The sequence below is a fragment of the Amyelois transitella genome, chromosome 21 (assembly GCF_032362555.1).
Source record: "Amyelois transitella isolate CPQ chromosome 21, ilAmyTran1.1, whole genome shotgun sequence".
NCBI lineage: Eukaryota > Metazoa > Arthropoda > Insecta > Lepidoptera > Pyralidae > Amyelois > Amyelois transitella.
In genome coordinates this window covers 2828073-2850225 of record NC_083524.1, presented here as the reverse complement: position 1 = coordinate 2850225, position 22153 = coordinate 2828073, and the positions used below count along the sequence as shown (strand labels likewise).

The window sequence follows — 22153 nt, the reverse complement described above, 5'->3', positions numbered from 1 at the left end:
CACTTCCTACGATTAGAAAGAGGAAAGAGGTAGTGACAGGTTCCTAGCCCATCGCCTAAAATTGAATCCCAAGTTTATAAGCCTAGTCCCTAGTCGCCTCTTACGACACCACTGGGAAATGAGATGGAGTGGTCCCATTCTTTTTTATATTGGTGCCGGGAACCACACGGCACATGTTTGTCCATAAATGTCTGAGAAGAGTGGAAAGAGGTAGTCTCTGCCTACCCCTCCGGGAAAGAGGCGTGATTTTATGTATGTATGTTTCTACGTTTAGTAGTTTCGGCTGTGCGGTGTCCGTCAGTCAATCAGAAAAGGATACACATTTTGATACAAACATACATACATAAAATCTCGCCTCTTTCCCGGAGGGGTAGGCAGAGACTACCATTTTGATGCAGACATTGATTTTGACTCGCACTGACTGGCTTGTTTTTGATCGGATGCAATAAAGAGTGAAGTTTGTAAGTTTTTTTTTTATCATAGACACTGACAGCATTGCCGTCGTAAGACAAAAAATCTGGTCAATTGACGTTTCTGCGGGATTTGGACAACCCAACACGCACTTCCATTTATAATATTAGTATAGATATACACATAATTATATATAATCACGTCTTTATACCTTACGGGGTAGTCAAAGTCAACAGTCTTGAAAAGAGTGGAACGCCACGTTCAGCTGTACGGCTTAATAATGAAAATGAGATTCAGAAAGTATGAATATTTATCGTTTTATATCACCTCGAATGCATGTTTGACAAATGAATTGATTGATTTGTTGTGTCCGAGTTGAGGAAATGATACGCCAATTGTCTGAAAACTGAAGACGCCTCAGACCGGACATTCTGGAATGATAAATGTAGGATTGTGCCGTGTGGTTCCCGGCACCAATACGAAAAAGAATAGGACCACTCCATCTCTTTCCCATGGATGTCGTAAAAGGCGACTAAGGGATAGGCTTACAAACTTGGGATTCTTTTTTAGGCGATGGTCTAGCAACCTGTCACTATTTGAATCTCAATTCTATCATTAAGCCAAATAGATGAACGTGGCCATTCAGTCTTTTCAAGACTGTTGGCTCTGTCTACCCCGCAAAGGATATAGACGTGACCATATGTATGTATAAATGTAGGAAAGCGGATCCCAGACCCCGAAGCACTGTGGCTGAGGGTGCATCTTGAAATGCGCAAAGATGAGAGAGAGTCCAAGCCAAGGAAATGCCCACTGGTCCGGGGGAAAAGATAAGGAACCTAGAACATTGCTGTGCCTTCATTCATTCATTCATATAGTCACGTCTATATCCTTTGCGGGGTAGACAGACCCAACTTCTTGAAGAGACTGATAGGCCACGTTCAGCTGCTTAGCTTTGATAAAATTGAGATCCAAATAGTGACAAGTTGCTAGCCCATCGCCTAAAATTGAATCCCAAGTTTATAAGCCTAGTCCCTAGTCGCCTTTTGCGACATCCATGGGAGAGAGATGGACTGGTCCCATTCTTTTTTCTATTGTTGCCGGGAACCACACGGCACATGTTTGACCGTCAATGTCTGAGCAATATGAACGCATAAATTACTCAAACATCAATGATTGGTCTATGGCCCTAAGCTAAAATTGTCGCAACATTTGACAAGTGTCAAATAAAACTGCGTTTTGTTCAACGCAAATGAGCAATTTATCAATGTCGGTCATAGAACTAGTACAGTCGGCAACATGAATAAGTATTTTTGTGTAACCATGATTCTATATAGGTTTGTTTCCCTTGTAAAGGTCAGTTGGGAGTCGCTTCGTGTAAAAACCTGATTTACCTACCTCGAGAGAGGTGAGGATGTAAAAGGTACTAACGCCAGGACGAATTAGATAAATAATTGAAACTTTGCCGAGTGGTTCCCGGCACCAATAAAAAAAAGGAATAGGACCGAATGCGACTAAGGGATAGGCTTATAAACTAGGGATTCTTCTTTTAGGCGATGGGCTAGCAACCTGTCACTATTTGAATCTCAATTCTATCATCAAGCCAAAAAGCGGAACGTGGCCTATCAGTATTTTCAAGACTGGTGGCTAAGTCTACCCCGCAAGGGATAAAGATTGACTGACTATATGTATTGAAAATTTATTTAAAATAAAATCTAATTATAATCAGAAAATATATAGCTTTTGGTAATATATTTTATACATAAAATTTGTCAGTAACATACATAAATCAAGCCTCTTTCCCGGAGGTGTAGGCAGAGACTACATATTTCCACTTGTTACAATCCCTGCATACTTCTTTCGCTTCATCCACATTTATAACTATCTTCATCCGAGGTCGTCGGTTTTGTTAGTAAATATGTGGTTTAGGTCAGAAATAAATAAATACTTTAAACCTACACCGGAAGTCTGTGAATGACTGTACATTTTTTTTTATATTTGGCAGATCAAGATAGTAGGTTAAGTAATTTGGAGACCAATTTCATGTACCTTATGGTTTATCGTTTATCAGTCGATAAAGATATGATTTGCATAAATTAAAATAAGAACTAACTTCTAACCACAGCGCTGCCTGCGATTTTGGCGCCACTTAGAACACAGGTTTTGCAAATCCCACGGGAACGAAAGTTTTTACCAGGATTGAAGGTACCAAATGTCTATTCTAATTTAACCTATTTGGTTGCTGAAGCCATTCATCTATACTAATATTATAAAGCTGAAGAGTTTGTTTGAACGCGCTAATCTCAGGAACTACTGGTACGAATTGAAAAATTATTTTTGTGTTGAATAGACCATTACGTTGCAACTATTAGGAGCGAAGAAAAATTATGGAAAATGTGAAAAAAAAACGGACAAAATTATTCACCCTTGAGGGCTTCAATGATGCTCAAAATAACTATTCCACGCGGACGGAGTCGCGGGCACAGCTAGTCTTAAATACAGCCTGCGAGTATTGACTATTGACCCTATCTGCCCTATAAGTAAGAGGCGTAATATGTACATGTAAGCAGTTACTTTGTCAAGACTAACAACTTAACACGTCGTTAAATTTTATGATTAACTGTTGCATTTCTAGATATTGATCTCTTTTACTATGTCAAGGATATCTTTGCTATAAAAAACATAATATATTATATCTGTTGACATCTAGTGCAATATTAATGTTTTGTCATTTCATTATAAAACTAAATACATACCTATATAAGTACAGCCAAATCTGATTAAAAAATCGATGAATGTGCATGATGCAAAATATGTTTGCAGCAAGATATCGTGGTAAGAGTAGTGACGTATACAGGGTGTAAGAGAAAGGGGGTTATAAACCACACTGGATCGAAACAGCCCATGAGACTAAACAACTTTCCTAAAAGAATTTGTAACTGCCGAAATCCAAAAAAAAATTGTACTAAAAATTATTCAGCTGATCGACATTTTTGTATGAGTAATAATTTTTTTTCTGGTTTCATCACTTTCACCCTATGTTCTAAAGGGAAAGTTTTTCTATTTTATGAAACGATTCGATCCAGCACAGATTGATACCCTCTTTCCGACACACCCTGTATATCTGGTTTTACATTTTCAAATACCTTGTAATTTAAATGTAGGTAAATTGAAAGATGATACTGACAGATTGACTGACATATCAACGCACAGCATAAACTGTGGGGTCCACAAATTTGAAATTTGGCATGTAGATTTTTATGTGTCCTAGAACAATAAGAAAGGGTTTCGAAATTCCCTTCGAAACGGTTTCTTTTTATCTCTAGAAATCGAGTAGATTCATTGAGCAGAATCTAAACTGCCGTGTAACCGATTAATAGCGATAAATCGATATTTCGTAATCGTTTAATTAACTTAATTCAGTCAGAAAAAAGGGCATGAGCCAGTGTTTCTCAATTTGCTGGTCCGATGATTACGTCAAAAGTACTGACTACAAATTAGGGCAAACTTTTTAAATAAGTAACTATAAAAGCGGGCTGTCTCTGAGACACAGACCGATGACATCTAGTTTAGATATGGACTGTAGCCTGAAAGTTCGTTTGACGAGAGATTATTAATCTATGTACCTCTGTTTTATTTTTTGTCTCAATAAATGTTATTTTTATTAATAAAATCAACCACTTGTAATCATTTGTAACTAGATTTCGAGATATTATTTTGTTATATCACAATTATAATAAAAACAATAAAATTTTCACCTTCACTGGGTGCGAAGAACAAATATAACGTGTGCCAGTTCCTTCTCTTTCCATGTAAATTGTAAACGTCAATCAAGGCTTACTTTTAGGCGATGGGCTAGCAACCTGTCACTATTTGAATCTTAATTGTATCATTAAGCCAAACACCAGAACGTGGACTTTCAGTCTTTTCGAGACTGTCGGCTCTGTCTATCCCGTAAAGGATGAAGACGTGATTTAAATATGTATATAGATGATCAGTTTGTTTTGCTATCCGTACACGCTTAGTATTTAGGTTAGCTCCTAACGAGTGCAGGATACGCGATCTAACGACACAGCCGGACGTCGCCTTCAAACTGTTTTATTGCAAGAATTTATCCGTTTTTGTTTTCTTATGTGATGACTTACATTTGCAAGTTTGCATTTTAATTAAGTTTTACATGACAAGTCAACATTGGAAATTAAATTATGTTAATAAAATTGTAAAGACAAATTAGAAAAAAAAAACACATTAAAAATATATATTTTTGATTTCCACCAGAAAAGTAGCCGTCTAGAAATAGTAAATGCGTGATCGAAATAAAAATTAAAAAATAGGTCGATAGAAGTTATTTGTTTCTAGCGTCTTCATAAACCATTTATCTAAAATTTTATAAGCCGTATGCTTACCGGGTTCCGTCTATCGCTTAGGTATATCTCGGTAAAAGATAAAGGCGTGATCTATTACTAGCGTGTATGTAAAATTTCAAATCTAACTAGCTATAATACTTATACGTAATGATCATTTCTCATCGACTTAAACTAACAACATTATAATTTATTTCACAAACAGACACGACCAGAATTAATTTGTATATTTATTGTTTTAGATTTGTAGAAACGCTTATGTTTTATACAATAAACATTCACGGTAAATTGTTGCATTATGAAAATTTAACTTCGTTTCATTCATGTAAATGACCCGTTTCAAATCCTTATTCGTTCATTTGATTATAAAATAGAATTGTAAGTATCTAAAGTTAGGTCTAATGTTTCAGCTGGTAGAGAATGCTTATTATACATTATTTTAGGTGTAATAAACTTTATCTGAAATAAATAAACGTCTTAAAGGGATATAGATGTAATTATATGTATGAATGAATCATAAGAGATTTTTCGTAGGGCTAGGATTCACATTATTAATAAATATATTATGTGAAATAATGAATCTATTATATGAATTAACAATTTTATAAATTATTCTATATAACACCAGCCGGGTATGTATTAGAAGACGCAAAAGGAACCAATTTTTTTTTCATATTGAATGATTTATATTATTATGTACACATACATACATAAAATCACGAATTTTTCCGAAAGGGATAGGCAGAGACTACATCTTTCCACTTGCCACGATCTCTGCATACTTACTTCCTTCGCTTCATCCACATTCATAACTCTCTTCATGCAAGCTCGGCTTCGGGTACTCTTTGTTATATATAACTACACCTTTTTTATCCTGCTATAAGATATTAATGAATTTATATAAATTTGTATAATAATATGTCATAAGTAATAATTTTTTTCTTCTTTACAGATAAACTACATACTTGGAACGATCCACGATGATACTATAACACCTCTCAAGCTAAACAGGTCAGTTGTATTTTTTATTGCAATTTTATTTTTTTATTATCAACATTTTGTATGTGTTTCATTATAATATTTCAATATAATTTAAAACTCTGTAAGTTAGCTAAGAGCGTCGCTTGTTTAGTAAATATTTAAAACCACTTAACCAAAATTATTAGAGCCGAGTTCAATTTATCTGCAAAAACAAATATATTTTGTACACAAGCCAGCCAAGCCTTTTTTACATTTTCCTGTCGTGGGCCTACTGAAAGAAATTTCCCTAGAAATAAGTTATTTCTCTAGAAAAGAAAATAAATTCTTCTAGAAATAATATATTCTTTAGTTTATATTCTATTTTTTGCTTTGTTTTCCCCTTAATGTAACTACATAAATATACAAATAAATAATAAAAATAACAATTTAATCGAAGCCAATTCTAGGATCAATTCAAGGTTTACGGTCGTTCATAACCCAGCAACATGTTTCACAACAATATTACGGTCATGGTTCCATGGTTGGTGACAAAAAAATGACAGCTGTGACGTCACTGTTACGGTTTTCAAACCGGTCCCACTCGCTTTCATTGGTGATCGATATCCATCAAATAATAACACCGGTGAGACGTCTGTATAATAAGGTCTTTATTTATAAATAAACAGAGGTCTGCGTTCTCTTTTTATTTTTTGCTAGAGGCCGCCCGCGACTTCGTCCGCATGGATACTTATCAATCCCGCGGGAACTCCGGGATAAAAAGTACCCTATATGTTATTCTGGGTATTCAGCTACCTACATACCAAATTTCAATGTAATCGGTTCAGTAGTTTTTGCATGAAAGAGTAACGAAGATCATACTGACATCCTGACATACTTTCGCATTTATAATTTTAGTAGGATTTATAATATTAGCAGGATTAAAAGCCGCAAGTGCAGTTCTCAAGAAAAATTGTTTCTTCTCGCGCATATAATTACCTATTGGTTTTAATTTTCTTTAAGCCGTTATCTTAATTTCAGCGACAGATTTTAGTATCCTTAATCGCCTTTTGTTTGTGTTTAGATAACCTGTTATTTATTTTTTAATTTATAAGATTTTGAATTTGAATTTATTTGTTTGTCATTAACTGCAGAAAAACCAGCCCAAAAGACAGACTTAATGCTAATCAAGTTATTTCTAGAAATATTTAAAGTCTGTTATTATTTAGGTATTATTTAAAACTTTATTAATTTGAATCTCAATAACATCATAAAGCAATACATCTGAACGTGGTCTTTCAGCTTTTTCAAAACTGTTTGCTCTGTCTACTCCGCAAGGGTTTAGATGTAACTGTATGTGTATATGTATGTATGTTTTACTTAATGAAAACGTGAGAAAAGTATAGTGGCTTGTTTTTTTTGCAATCAATTTTTTAAAATAACTTATATTTATCAGCCAATGTCAAATATATTTTACAGCTTTATAAGGCATTAAAATTTAGCCCTAAAATTTTTATGTTGTAGTCGAGTGACCAATAAAATTTATTTAAATGAATTTTATGACACTGCATTTAAAACTGTTTAATTATATGACCAATAACACATCTAAAATCTTAATTAACGCATACATTAGTTATGTGTGCAGCACAGTGGCGGCTTAAATTGAAATTTATATTTGATAACTAAAATTAATTATTAACTAAAATTAATTAGTTATTTATATTTGTTACGAACTCCTTAAGAGTGTTCCGAACTCCTTTCTAAAGAACAAAAATACTGTAATTTAAAATGAGAACAAAAAAATAAAAGAGAGTTTATTGAGCGTGCATGATCTTTTCTTTACTCGCGCCAATATTTTATTATCTTCAGCATATTTCCTATAATATTTTTTGCAAATAAAAAAAAAACAATAATTTTTATAATTCTAACTTATAGCATCGCCTTAACATTGTTTTACAGTTAAATTGTACAATAATTCTCTAATGAATTAAACGTTTCAAGATACTTACCTACACGCTTTCAACTGTAATTCAATATAACCAGTAACATTATCTGCTTAATCGGTAACTAATTAGGGTTAAATTACAGCGGTTATTCACTTAACTGCGTTTCTTTCATTGATGGTGACCGCAGCTTCACCATGTTAACTATTCATATTAACTGACAGTTAAATCCGTCTCAATTTATGTTGAAATATGTATACAATTTATGCTGTTTAATACAGGGATTATTTTTTACTTCGGATTATTTAGAAAAATATTAATTAATGTAATTAAAAATAACATTCTTCGCCACGATCTTAGACTTCGCGAACGCTACCAATTTTTGCAAAACTGTGATTATCTCAAAAGTTACTTAACCGATTTTGATGCCCTGCAAACGTAAAAATTCTGTTGATAGATCCTACATAAATTTTAAATTTTATCCAAAATAAGACCAATGGTTCGAAAGTTATCACGATACAAACATACTTACATAAAAAAATTACAATTATTTGAAGGTTTAGGTTTAAAGATCCTTATTGACATGATTGACGTATAAGGACGTTAACATGTAGCTAGGTATCTTAAGATAATATTTTTTAAGAAAAAAGAACAATTTTGTTTTTAATTTACGAGTAATATAAAAAGTAACACCCCATCGCTGTCAAGTGTTAAAGTATAATAATAAACGTATCGTAAGTTTAATTTAAGTGAAATTTCTTTATAAAATTTATTGCAACAACTTACATTGTTGTTTAAGTAAGTATTTATTAAACATTGATTTTAACAACGACAAATTCGGAGTATAATTTGTTCGACCTTTTGAAAACTTGTTTTGTGTTATAAGCCTTATATTTTATTTGTTCGGAGCTTCGCTACCGTTGGAATTTTCGTTCAATTTTCATGTAAAATTCGCCGCTTAGTCTAACAAATATTACTCTAATAGTTTTCTGTTAACAAACAACTAAACAAATATTTTCTTTTTTTTAGTATTATTAAATATAATAAAAGATCAAGGTTTTAAGGATATTTATATATAGAAAATTATTTTTGATTAATGATAAGTATTATATATACACTTATATAAATATATGTTTATATATATATATATAAAAGGTTTTTTGCTGAGAATTAAGATACGCAGATGTAAAGATAGCGGTATCTTTTTAATTTAAAAGCGGATTTTTGCAATTACAGCAATTTCCTCCTCGCTTCCTCATGTCACATGATAGTACCTAATGGTTTCCTTGGTATAATCACTGCTTAGATAAGGAGACTACTTGCTATCATTTAAATAACCGTAAAGTTTGTTAAAAAGAATCTATAAGTGTCTATAAGAATTCATAAAGCAATTTGAATTACTTAAAGCTTTACAAACAATTAAAGATAAAGTAATTAGAATTATTTAAAACTTTATAAACTAAACAATAAAAAAAAAAACAAACAAAATATTAACTAAAAATTTGATTTATAAATCTGTCCCTACATGGTAACAACTTGCGGGAGTGTGCGGATGTCGTAAAAGGTGACTAAGGGATATGCTTATAAACTTGGGATTCTTCTTTTAGGCGACTTGCTAGCAAGCTGTCACTTTATATGAATCTCAATTATATCAGTATTTTCAAAACTGTTGGCTCTGCCTACCCCGCAAGGGATATAGACGTGAATCTATGTATGCACAAACCACCTTTTGAAGTTTACCGCCTCCTTGTCTTAAATATTAATACAAAAAAATATTTAAAAATAACATCGTAATGTACTTAGGCAAAGTTGTATGTGACCTATAAAATATAGCCAATTATAGACATCTGCTATATCAAAAATGGAGAATGTGGAATGAAAAACAGTTCTTAAAGGTTAAATAGCAGATGATACGAAGTCACTTTATCCTTTAAGATGCAGTTATTACAAGGTGCCTACTAAATTTAGTCATATTTTAGTGGCAAACTTACTACACTGTATTGTAAACTTGCGCGATGAGCTAGCAACCTTTGACGGCCTCTGTGGCACAGCGGTAGAACGCTTGTCTGTGACACCAGAGGTCCTGGATTCGAATCCCGATCAGGACATGATGGTGAGAAAAGAACTTTTTATAATTGGCCTGGGTCTTGGATGTTTATCTATATTAGTAGGTACCTATTTATTACAAACCATAGTTTCGTTGAGTTAGTATCTCGTAACACAAGTCTCGAACTTTCTTCGAGGCTAACACAATCTAAGTAATTTGTCCCGTATATATTTAAAAAATAAAAATAAAACCTTTTAATATCTGAATCTTACTTCCATCTAGTTAAATATGGACTTTTGCGCCTTGAAATCTTGAGCTCTGTTTACTGCGTAGGGATGAAAACATATTATTAATCTGACCTAGACCTGACGTTTTGCTTGTAAATGCTGTCCAAAAGTCAACTTATATACCCGGAATGGTATAGAACAGTCTTCCTTTTGATTGACTCAACCTTGCTTTGATTCTGCTTTGTATAAAGAGACAATAAGACAAACGACAGAGTTCGTAATGACCCCCTCATTACGTACTCTGTCGTAAAATGTAAGGATTTCTAGATCGTTTGATACAGATGTACCCTAGGTATATTTTTCCTAAAAAAAGCTATCTTTAAACTAAACTAGCGACCCGCCCCAGCTTCGCACGGATAGCTTTTATTGATATAAACCGTCCTCAGGAAACCTTATTTTCAACATTTTGAACATGAACAAAATCCGCCTTCAACTTTCCGAGATCAGCGCATACATTTAGCCAGAGAAATTAGGAGGACTTTATGATATGTAGTGATTTTGTGTAGGGAGGGGTTTAGTAAAAAATAAATCACTCGATGTAAAACACCCTTAACTTTTACAGCTTTAAAGAATACATAAATAAGGATTGCATCACAACAAAAAAATTCTAAAGAAAAAAAGATGTCAATAACTTTCCACACGTGTCACCGGAGGTCCCGGGTTCGAATCCCGGCCAGGGCATGATGAGAAAAGAACTTTTTCTGATTGGCCTGGGTCTTGGATGTTTATCAATATAAGTATTAATCATAAAATATACATAGTATCGTTGAGTTAGTATCTATCGTAACACAAGTCTCGAATTTACTTCGAGGCTAACTCAATTAGTGTCATTTGTCCCGTATATATTTATTTATTTAGCTTAAGCGTCACACAGATAAAACATCCAAGACTCAAGGCAATAAGTTCGTTTTTCATCATGACCTGACCGGAGATTGAACCCGGGACCTTTTGGTTTAGGGGCGAGAATGTGACAACCGCGACAAACAAGCCGTCTATAGTAATTAGAACACCCTTAACGTCGTTACGCTATGTAGATATGACAGGGCTCCCCCTATCGTCCTATGGCGTAGAGGCGTGGAGTAAAAATCATTAAGTAGAGTGCGAGCTGGTGTTATAAAAGTTTTGAGTCTAAACAAAATACATTTTACATCATATTTTATTATATTATGTATCTATCATACCATTTAGAAGTGTGGAACTCATTTTCGGGCTAAATGAATCTGTGTGCCGTGTGGTTCCCGGCACATATAGAAAAAAAAACTAGGACCACTCAATCTCGTTCCCTTGGATATCGTAAAAGGCAACTAAGCGCTACGCTTATAAACTTGAGATTCTTCTTTAAGGCGATGGGCTAGCAATCTCTCACTATTTGGATCTCAACTCGATCATTAAGCCAAACAGTTTTATCTAGCCCATTAGTCTTTTCAAAACTGTTGGCTCTGTCTACCCCGCAAAGGATAACTATACATACATTCAAGACACGCCTTTTTCCCGGAGGGGTGGCAAAGCCTACATTATTCCTCTTGCCACGATCTCTGCATACTTATTTAGTTTCATCCACATTTCGGGTATACCCGACCTGAACTTTTGCCAAGACGTCCTTTATTTGATCAAGGTACATTCGTCTAGGTCTTCCTACTCCTACCTTTCTATCCGCACTCTCCTTGTATATATATTTCTTTTTATTAATTTCATTTGATTAATCTTTTTGTTTGTTATGTCACATTATATGTTTTAGCTTTCCTTTGGTTTTATAGTTTGATTGCAATTTGATACAATATTCAAACTAGTTTACCATTGTTTTGCTTATTTGAAGACGCTAATGGTTTATGCTCCTTGTATATTTACTTAATCAACATTCTATATCTAAATAATTACTCTGACCCTTGGTTTGTTCCATTAATGACACGGGGTTCAAACCCTGAGAAAAGTTAACGTATGTATATCGGATACACGTTGTTTGCTTGGAAAAGGTAATAATAATTAATCAGTTTAATTAGTTTGTTATCATAGTATTTTATTATTATTTCATTTCAACGTGAAGGCAAGACAAATAAACAAATAGACTTTTCCGTGGAGGTACATATGAATTTTGATTGAGTACATTTTTCAAATTCAAAATCTAAATTTATTAATTATTTTGGGACATTTCAACGTCATCACTTAGTAATTGTCATATCTTTTGGTTTCACAACATTGGTTGACAAATAAATAAATTAAAAGCTTAAGAAGCGGTAACAAACTGCACTGCAGTATTTTCTTCAAAAACGTTAACTTCACAATTATCTAAACCTAGAATAGAACTTTGGACGACAAAATACATGTTATGATTAATTTTATTCTTCCTTCTAATTACTTTTGTCATCAATCTATATTATTCAGATTAGGAGTTGAATTAAGGTTCACTAGAAAACGCCAATATAGGTACTTAGTTTCTTTTACCATAATGGTTAAAGTAAGATCCTTTTATATTTTGAAAGTAACGAGCTTAGGGTATATAATAATAGGCTTAAATGTAAAATAAAAAAACAATACCCCATTAAGCTTTAAAAGTTTTTAAATACACTAAGCAGTAGATCGCGTGATTTAAGCATAGCAGAGGGTACATTAATAAATTCTATTTATACCACTAATCTATTCGAACATCAAAAACCTTACTCGCATGTTACTAATGCAAAAATTTTGTATCGTTAGTCTAAGATCTTGACGCAATTTTATGCGTTATTTTCAGTTATTATTTTTTTTTTTAATAATGACTTAGTGACCTTGTGGAAAAATAGCAAAAAGGTTTGATAGAAATCGGATTAATTTATATATTACATAATTGCATACATATAATCACGTCTATATCCCTTGCGGGGTAGACAGAGCCAACAGTGTTGAAAAGATTGATAGACCACGTTCAGCTGTTTGACTTAATGATAGAATTGAGATTCAAAAGTGACAGGTTGCTAGCCCGTCGCCTAAAAGAACAATTCCAAGTTATAAAATATAATAGTATTAGCCTATCCCTTAGTCGCCTTTTACGACATCAATAAGAAAGAGACGGAGTGGTTCTTTTTTTATTGGTGCCGAGAACCGCAAGGCACTCTGTCTATCTCTTGAAATATAGCACAAATTTTTGGTCGTCAAATTAAGGTGACCCTGTTTTTGAAATGACGAGTTGAATGTAGGTTGGGCTGCACGAAAAAGGGCATTCAAAGTTACAAATGTCTCGCCCTTTGTTAGAAAAGGACATTGGGAGTGGGCTCAGGTACTCACAAACATACACAACACCGTGTGTGTATAGCAGGGTTTGAGCTATAAAGGTGAATGTTATGTCGTCCTAATCCTTTGCCGAATTGAATGGGGCATGTCATAATATAGATAGATAGATAAAAGCTTTATTCACTATCACAATACATTTATTGGACACATACATAATTAACAGCAATAAGCAATATGAATGTGCAACATTAAAGTTTGTTAATGGCTCAGCAGTAAAATAAATAAATAAATAAATAAGTGCGTATGTAATAAATATTGAAATTTATTTGGTTTGTAACTTTCAAAAGAAGTCCAATATTATTTATATAAAAATGTAAGTGTAGTTTAATTTTACATGTAGATAAATTTTCCGTGTGGTTTCCTGCACTAATAAAAAAAGATTAAGACCACTCCGTCTCGTTCTCATGGATATCGTAAAAAGCGACTAAGGGATAGGCTTAAAAACTTCTTCTTTTAGGCCATGGGCTAGCAACCTGTCACTATTCGAATGTCAATTCCATCATTAAGCCAAACAGCTGAAAGTGGCCTATCATTCTTTTCAAGACTGTTGAATCTGTCTATCCTGCAAAGAATATAGACGTGATTATATGTATGTATGTATGTTTAATTCTCTTTATTGCCGTTTCAGTTATAAGTCGCTAAATCGACGAAATAAAATTAATGAGGTAACAATTAAAGTTACAGTTGTGTTAAAAAAAAATTGGTCTTTTAGCTTTAATGAAACCTTTTCAGTGATTTCAACAATGGAATTCCCCGTTAAGCGATAATATCACCTATTTTTTTTATTTGTGTAGGTTCCGTTGCCTTGGCTACCGGACTAACAACATTACCTTTGCTATTGTAAAGAAAACCTAACGTGATATGTTGAAGGTTGTTTTTGGATTGTCAATCAAGGGTGTTATTTCTGGTAATTGTAAGGAATATTTAAGCTTATGTTATGCTTGGTTAACTATGTGAATGATTCGGGAAATAAGAGTCGGTACTATGTTTTAAACATAAAGTATTTTTCTTCTACTGTATTGATAATTAAAAAAAACAGAATATTTGATTATGGTCAAATATTCTGGTTTTATTTTTACAAGGATAATTCCTATTCCCCACTAATAAATTTAATACATACATACATATAATTACGTCTAACGCATATATATACATATATATGTATGTATATCCTTTGCGAGGTAGACAGAGACACATTGTGGAACATGGTATATCCAGTTGTCTGAATGTGCAGGTTTTTACACAAAGTTTTCCCACGCCGTAAGATCATTTTAGTATGTATTATTAACTAGGATTTACTTTGTTCCAGATTGAAGAAGATCCCGTTCAAACCGTTTTACGGATGAGGTGCGTATTTCTTATCTACATACGTACATACATATGGTCACGTCTATATCCCTTGCGGGGTAGACAGAGCCAACAGTCTCGAATAGACTAAAATATTTCTTATCTCTTATTAAAATTATAAGTGCGAAATTGTCGGGAACCACACGGCACAAGCGAAAGATTTAACAACGCCCAAAATTATTCTTTTTTAATTCTTCTTTTTTGGGTGATGAGCTAGCAACCTGTCACTATTTGAATCTCAATTCTATCATTAAGGCAAACAGTTGAACGTGGCCTATCAGTAATTTCAAGACTGTTGGCTCTGTCTACCCCGCAAGGGATAAAGACGTGATTATATGTATGTATGTTCACAAGCGAGGAAAATGAAATTCATTGTGGGAATTCATCATATTTTTGAATTTTTGTTGTAAATAAAATTTGACCGTAACACGATTGGTCAAGTTTTATTTATTATTTATTTATTTAAACTTTATGCACGTAAAATGTACTACAGGTGGACTTAAAGCCACAAGGCATTATCTGCCAGTCGAACCTTTGAAACAAACTGATATGGATGTACGGCAAAACATTTGTAACACAATACAATTTATCAATATGCCGTGTGGTTCCCGGCACCAATACAAAAAAGAATAGGACCACTCCATCTCTTTCCCATGGATGTCGCAAAAGGCGACTAAGGGATAGGCTTACAAACTTGGGATACTTTTTTAAGGCGACTGCCTAGCAACCTGTCACTATTTGAATCTCAATTCTATCATTAAGCCACATAGCTGAACGTAGCCATTCAGTCTTTTCAAGACCTTTAAGAAATATAACCAGGCTTGTTAAAGTTATATGACTACGGAAATCTGTGGTAAACCACAGCCTATTCTAGATTATATTATATGATATATCTATTCTAGATTAGTGGTTATATGGTCACTTACCATAAAACTGTGCTGGATAGGTGCAATGTCTTATTAAATAGGTAATTTATTGTGTTATAAACTTGATAGATGACCTACTTTTGCGTAGTGGTACAGTGATGAAGTAATTTTTAAATCGGCCATTTTGTTTGTCTCTTACTAACTGTATTAGAGGGTAAGGGAAAGGTGTAGGAGGACCATTTGACGGATTTAATTTGTTTGTGTGTGTGTCAACCCCATTGAGAACTGTTAACTCGCTGTCAAAAAACTATGAAATTCTCCTTTGAACTATTTATAAATAATACTGGTATTAAACGCGCACGTAACGTACCTTTAATTTTTCTCGGGCGTTTCGAATCATGGATGACAATGATCTTGGCGAATGGAAAATAGTGTCTAATTGAAAACAACAGGAGGGCATACAGATTATTTTTGTTTGTTTGTTTGTAAACTCTTTATTGCACATAATAATAAATATAACAAAATATAAAACAGTTATTGGATTTAGAAGAATATGCACAATGGCGGACATATCCCAATCTGGATTTCTTCCAGTCAACCAGAATAAAAAAGGAAAATCCACAATATGTCTGTCATTTTTATTAATAACTCCTGTGGACCTCCAGTTGGTAGAACATTGGACAGAAGAAAGAAAAATGACCACGCTGTATCTTGGCACTGGGAGAATTCACAGGAGTTGACTGATATACCCGTGAATTTCCTGATGCCTCAATGCAGTGTGGTCACCGTCGTCGGCTGAAGAGAGAAGAAATGGATGAACTACAAGAACTCCCATAACTCATAAGATATTTGGTACAAAATTGGTAAATTTTTGTAAAAAAAAAAAAATCTTACATTGATATATACATAAATCCCGTCACTTTCCCGGATGGGGTAGGCAGAGACTATCTTTACAATTGCCACGATCCCTGCGTACTTCTTTCGCTTCATCCACATTAAAAAATCTCTTTATGCAAGCAGAAAAATTAACGTTTTATATTGAAATATTGGTTTTAGAATAAAAAGCCTGAACATGACTTTCAGTGTCTGAGGAAATCATTGTATTTAAGTATATAGATTCGAATCAGGTCATCTGATAACTGCTCCTTTTTGAAATCGGTTAAACTATAAAAATGGAAATTATGTAGATAATGCGTCATGTAACTCATGTAAAAAAATGCGGTCGTAAATTAAAACCACATTGTTGAATGAAAATTTCGAGTAGTCAATTAAAAATGAGAAGACGCCATCTACCTGAAATGCCTTATAAATGTTGGTTATTTACAATGTTATATATTAAAGGTATATGTTTTTATAGGTGTAAAATAGAAACAATATAGGTAACAACACCAATTGAAGGTAAATTAGTAATATAAGTTGGTTACGTCTTGTCGCTTGGCCATTTTCAATTATAGTAATGAACATTACTTAAGTTGTAATAACGAGAAGAATGATAATTATTTCCAAAGAGATTACTAGAAGAACGAACCAGCTTGGTGAATAAAATTATTTACTGTGCAGATCCTAACCCAAATGTGTCTGTCATTTTCTTCTTTAGAAACTTATTGAAAGCTTAGTGATGGAATTGGAAATCAATGTTAATGACAGGTTGCTAACGCATCGCACAGATTTTATAAATCCTTATTGTTAGGTAACATGAAAATTTAACACAGAAGAACTATTTAGCCACGTTTTTTTTAATTCACAGCAATGTAATGTTTTTATTGAATTGAACTATTTCTGGATATAAATAAATAAATTCAATATACATATAGAATTTTTAATACGTCTTTTATTTATTATATTTTCGAACCAAAGCTTTCTTAGTTTTGCAATTATCAATACTTTTCTGATTATTTTTAAGTAGGAATGTAATAATCTATTGTAGTTGACCTATTTTTGTATCAACTTTCTTTTGTGTTAGCATCCAGCTAACGTAATATAAGAAGCTGGTACAATGCTATTTACCGTAATTACAACACGTTAGTCGCAGCAAGAGGTAACACTTTAGGACCCAAGGTTCTATTCCCAGATTTCCAGTTTCACGTGATAATAAAAAGCGGAATTGCAGTGGTTGTTCGCGCGATAAAAGAAGCGTCGCTCGTGTCATGATGCGGAGGCTCAACAACTTTTTTCTTAATTACTTTACTTACAATCTATACTGTACTAATATTATAAAGGTGAAGAGTTTGTTTGTTTGGACGCGCTAATCTCAGGAACTACTGGTTCGAATTGAAAAATTATTTTTGCATTGAATAGACCATTTATCTAGGAAGGCTTAAGGCTATATAACCTCACGCTGCAACTATAAGGAGCAAAGAAATAATGGAATATGTGAAAAAAAACGGTGAGGCATCAATTATGCACACACACACAGCTAGTTACTTATATCTTTCTTAATTCTGGCTGTAGGTTATATGTTTATTGTTATTTTTTTGGTTATCCATTCGGCTCTAGCTTAGAGCATCACTTTTATGGTCATATACATACCAGTTAGTGGTTTATTTAATAAAAAATTTAGTCTCAAACGGGATTAACGTAGTCTTTCAGTCTTATCAAGACTGTCGGCTCTGTTTACCCCGCAAGGGATGTAGACGTGATTATATCTATGTATGTTTGTAGGTACGTCTAATATACCTTCTGCAGACATGATGTGAAAAATACAATACTCACGCTGTATGTTCAGTCTTGCTATAAGTCGTGGGACTCCATAAATTATGTAGCGTATGGATATAAGCTTCCAGTCGCATTGTGTAAGAAATGGATTATACTCGGCTCATTAGGTTTGGTGTTTGTCATAAGCGGTAGCGTTTGTATAAAATAATTTAAATTATTACTTTAAATAATACCCTCTATTTTTGAACTACGTTAAATTTCTTAAACCATTTCATAAGTGTAAAAAACCTTTGCTGAAAACCTCACAAAATCGGTTCAGCGAAACGCGAGAAAATTGCAGACAAACGTACATTACAATCTTTTTAGAAGCACTCATATAGTACAGCGATATATATATATTTAAGTCTATATCCCTTGTGTGGTAGACAGAGTCAACAGTCTTGAAAAGACCGAAAAGCCGGATACAGAATTAATGGCTTTATAATGGAATTGAGATTCAAATAGTGTTAGCCCATCCTCTACAAGAAGAATCTCAAATTTGTAAACCTATCCCTTAGTGGCCTTTTAAGACATCCATGGGAAAGAGATGGAGTGATTCTATTTTTAGTGTTAGAAACCACATGGCACTAACAAACAAATATTTAATGTAAGTATTTAAAATTTTATTGAGCCATAATACTACAACAGGTGAACAAAATGCTTAAAACATTACTACAGACACCCAACAAATTATTCCATCATCGTCAAACATACACAAAAGAAAATTGAGAAAAAAAAATCGCTATATTCTTATAACTTGCACCAAAACGTTTAGAGGACAGTTATCTCTCTGTTTTGTGGTATTGTTGCCTGATTTACTGTTAATATTGTTCAAAGCGAGACCTTCCGGCTGATTACAAGAATTACAAGAAGGTATTACAAGACCTATCATTTCATTGTTCAACATTGAATAGTTGTGATCTTGTAATTAATTAGAAGCTTGGCATTGAATAACGATTTCTTTGGTTATTATTGAGTTCGGAGATTTTTGTAATGATGAGTTGAGTTTGTTATTACGAATTTTAATGTGAGGTATCGTCTTTTGATAATTTTATTAATGATGGTAATAAAAATAGAAGAAATTATACTATTTTCTTTTTTTTTTATTAAAAAAGTTTCTTTTTAAGTTTTAATAATAACATTTTTTGTTTAAGAAGATTAGTTCTTTTGATATTTTTTTTAACCAGAGTTATGTCAAAAATGTAATTGCATTGCTATTGGCTTCAATCTTCCTTCTTTATACCTAAGAAAGTTCCTAGATTTCCACGCGTTAATTATCCAAATCGGTTAAGGCGAACTAGAGTTTATGAAATCTGGAAGCATTACGCATAACTCTCCTTTTGAGGCAGTTGCGTAAAAGGATTCCTGGAAACACTGAACTACATAAAAAAACAACATAATGCCTCCTGCATGCTAATAGTCCGGAGTTCTTAGAAAAACATTTTTAAAATTATACTAACACAACGGCACGCGCCAAACTAACATAATTGGGCCTTCTTAGAAGTTGTTTAAAAGCTTACAATTTGAAATTTGTGTTTGAAATATTATCCCTGCTTGGATTTTAGGCATTAAAGTATAGATAAGTTAGTTTTATAGCGGTATTTTGTCATCAACATTCTTTTAATCTGAACTCGGTGATCTTAAAATTTTACTGATGATAAATACATAAATTAAAAATGGCTTAATCTTATCCAGGAAGTCACAAATCGTTCAACATATTAACACAATGTTTCTCAAACTACCAAAACAGTTAAACGCGACATTATCCCGTCATTATCCCTTATCATCGTATGATGTGTTCCCATCATTGTTTGCGGTACCGCGTGAAAAAAGTACAGCTACCTACTTACATCGACACTTTTTATCGTTATCTACTTTTCACTTCCCTAACTTTGTAATCGTATTTCTTTTAAAGAGATTTGTCATATTCTAAGAGTCGACTTTATTGTGTTAAACATGTAGCATGAACAAAATGATTGTGATATATTTCTCCATAGCCTTTTCAATTTGTGACTTTTACCATCTGTAAAAAAAAACATTTCGGCTAATGTCAACGTAAGTTATTTTAATCTGCGCGGGAAAAGAAATAGCTGTCACAGTTTTTTTTTCCTAATTAAAATTAAGTTTTCATTATGTCTTATTCGACTTTGATAACATCCATTCTGATTAGGTCAAAATATTGACCAAATCGGGGACATCTTTGCAGGATTTACTCCGTGGTGGTAAGTGGAAATATGTTGTTTCTGCCTATCCTCCGGGGAAGAAGTGTGATTTTATTTATGTTCCGCTCAAAACAAAATTGTTTAAACCAAATCTATAATTTTACCTCCAACGCGAGCCAAGCCCGAGGTGCATTTTAAAATAAGTTATTTATGCGAAATTCGTTTTTAATTCCGTTGTAAACCAGTAGGCAGGTACACTCCAGGTGGAAAAACAAAGCATCAAATACTGGTTGCCGATAATAGGCGGATGCGCAGGCGTCTCGCTTTTGAGATAAAAAGCAACAATATTCTTTGTTTACATGACTTGTTATTTATTTTTCGATATTTTTTTTAATATTAACACACGGCTGTGATGAGTGAGGAACACAATTTTACAAGGCGTTAGTGGTTTTAAATTAAGGCATTTTCTTAAGAGTCACATAATTAAACTTCCGAATTAATAATTTATTCTGACTTTTACACCTATCCCATGTGATTATCATTTTGTAGATAATGTTATTTCTTCAGAAAGAACTGAAAAAGGTAATAGGCTGGAAATTACTATTTTTAATACACAAATTCTTCTCCAGTATTTTTCCCAAGTGAAATTAGAACAACGATAGCTGCAACATCTGAAAACGACTCTCATTTCTCGACGCATAGTGACGGAGGATTTAGCACGAACTTATTTAAATAATTTAAAAGTTGGCAAGATACAGTCTTAGGTAATGCATACAAGATCAAGTAGTGCCTTTTTACTCTTTCCTTGAAAATCCCTTAGCTTTTTGCCTTCGTTTCACTAATTCGTATAAGATTTGACGAAACGTGAAGTACTCATTAGGTTGGGATGTCGACCACATATGTTCGTTTATAGTAGTTGTACGTTCCAGGCGGCTATGTGTATCGTATAATTTGGTTCGTCCTTGCGTGCTCTCGGCAAGCAAAGCTCCTGTTATTACGCGGTTCGCTAGGGCTACCGATAATTTGCATTGGCCGCGAATAGTGATGTACCTATGTCGATAGCTTATGAAGTAATTTTATCGACTGTGCCAAATATGAATGAAAGTTACTAACATTGAAAATGGCAGCTTTTCGTGTATCACGTAGGTAATAAAACAAATTTGAAATGAAAATTATGGTTTTGTTATTTACCTCCTTTTTTATCATAGGTACGGAATTATCACTGCACGACTAAATCACACCATTAGCTGTATTTTTCTTTGATTGATTTACAAAAAAGCAATAATAATTTTAACAGAGGTTCCTCTTATATAATAGGAACTTTAATTTATTACTGAACTTGGTATTTTAACTTCACGTGAATGAAACTGGATCTGTTGATTTTTGGTTGACAAGACCAAATGAAAAACCAAACGAAAACACTTATAAAAATCAAGAAATTAGTAACGGGACAGTCAAAGTCAAAACACGATTGAACTAGATTGCCTAGTTATGCTAACAATATTCATATTATCACGTCTTTTTCCCTTCCGGGGAGGAAAATGCCGGCAGTCTCGAAAAGACTGAAAGACCGTGTTCAGCGGTTGATTTAATGATGAAATTTAGTTCACACGAAGTTGCTAATAAACTAAGCACAAGACAACACATGCCCTTAATAAAAAAAAAAACATTAATTTTGAAGTACTAACTTCTAAGCAAAATGCATGTTAAATTTTAAGTACATTACTCTTTACTATTTTGCTGGAAACAGGCCGTAGCGGCTTCCAAATTAAAGATGTCGGGTAATAAAGGTATTATTTTCCCGTGTAACG

General features: G+C 33.3%; 1 protein-coding gene across 1 annotated transcript in view; it reads left to right on the top strand.

Moving 5' to 3' along the window:
• Positions 1-22153, top strand: part of LOC106136628 (ras association domain-containing protein 10) — an 86922-nt gene that overhangs the window by 58205 nt on the left and 6564 nt on the right. The window contains exons 2-3 of the mRNA XM_060950261.1: positions 5725-5783; positions 14583-14620. The gene's annotated coding sequence lies outside the window, so the exon portion shown is untranslated. The remainder of the gene's footprint in view (positions 1-5724; positions 5784-14582; positions 14621-22153) is intronic.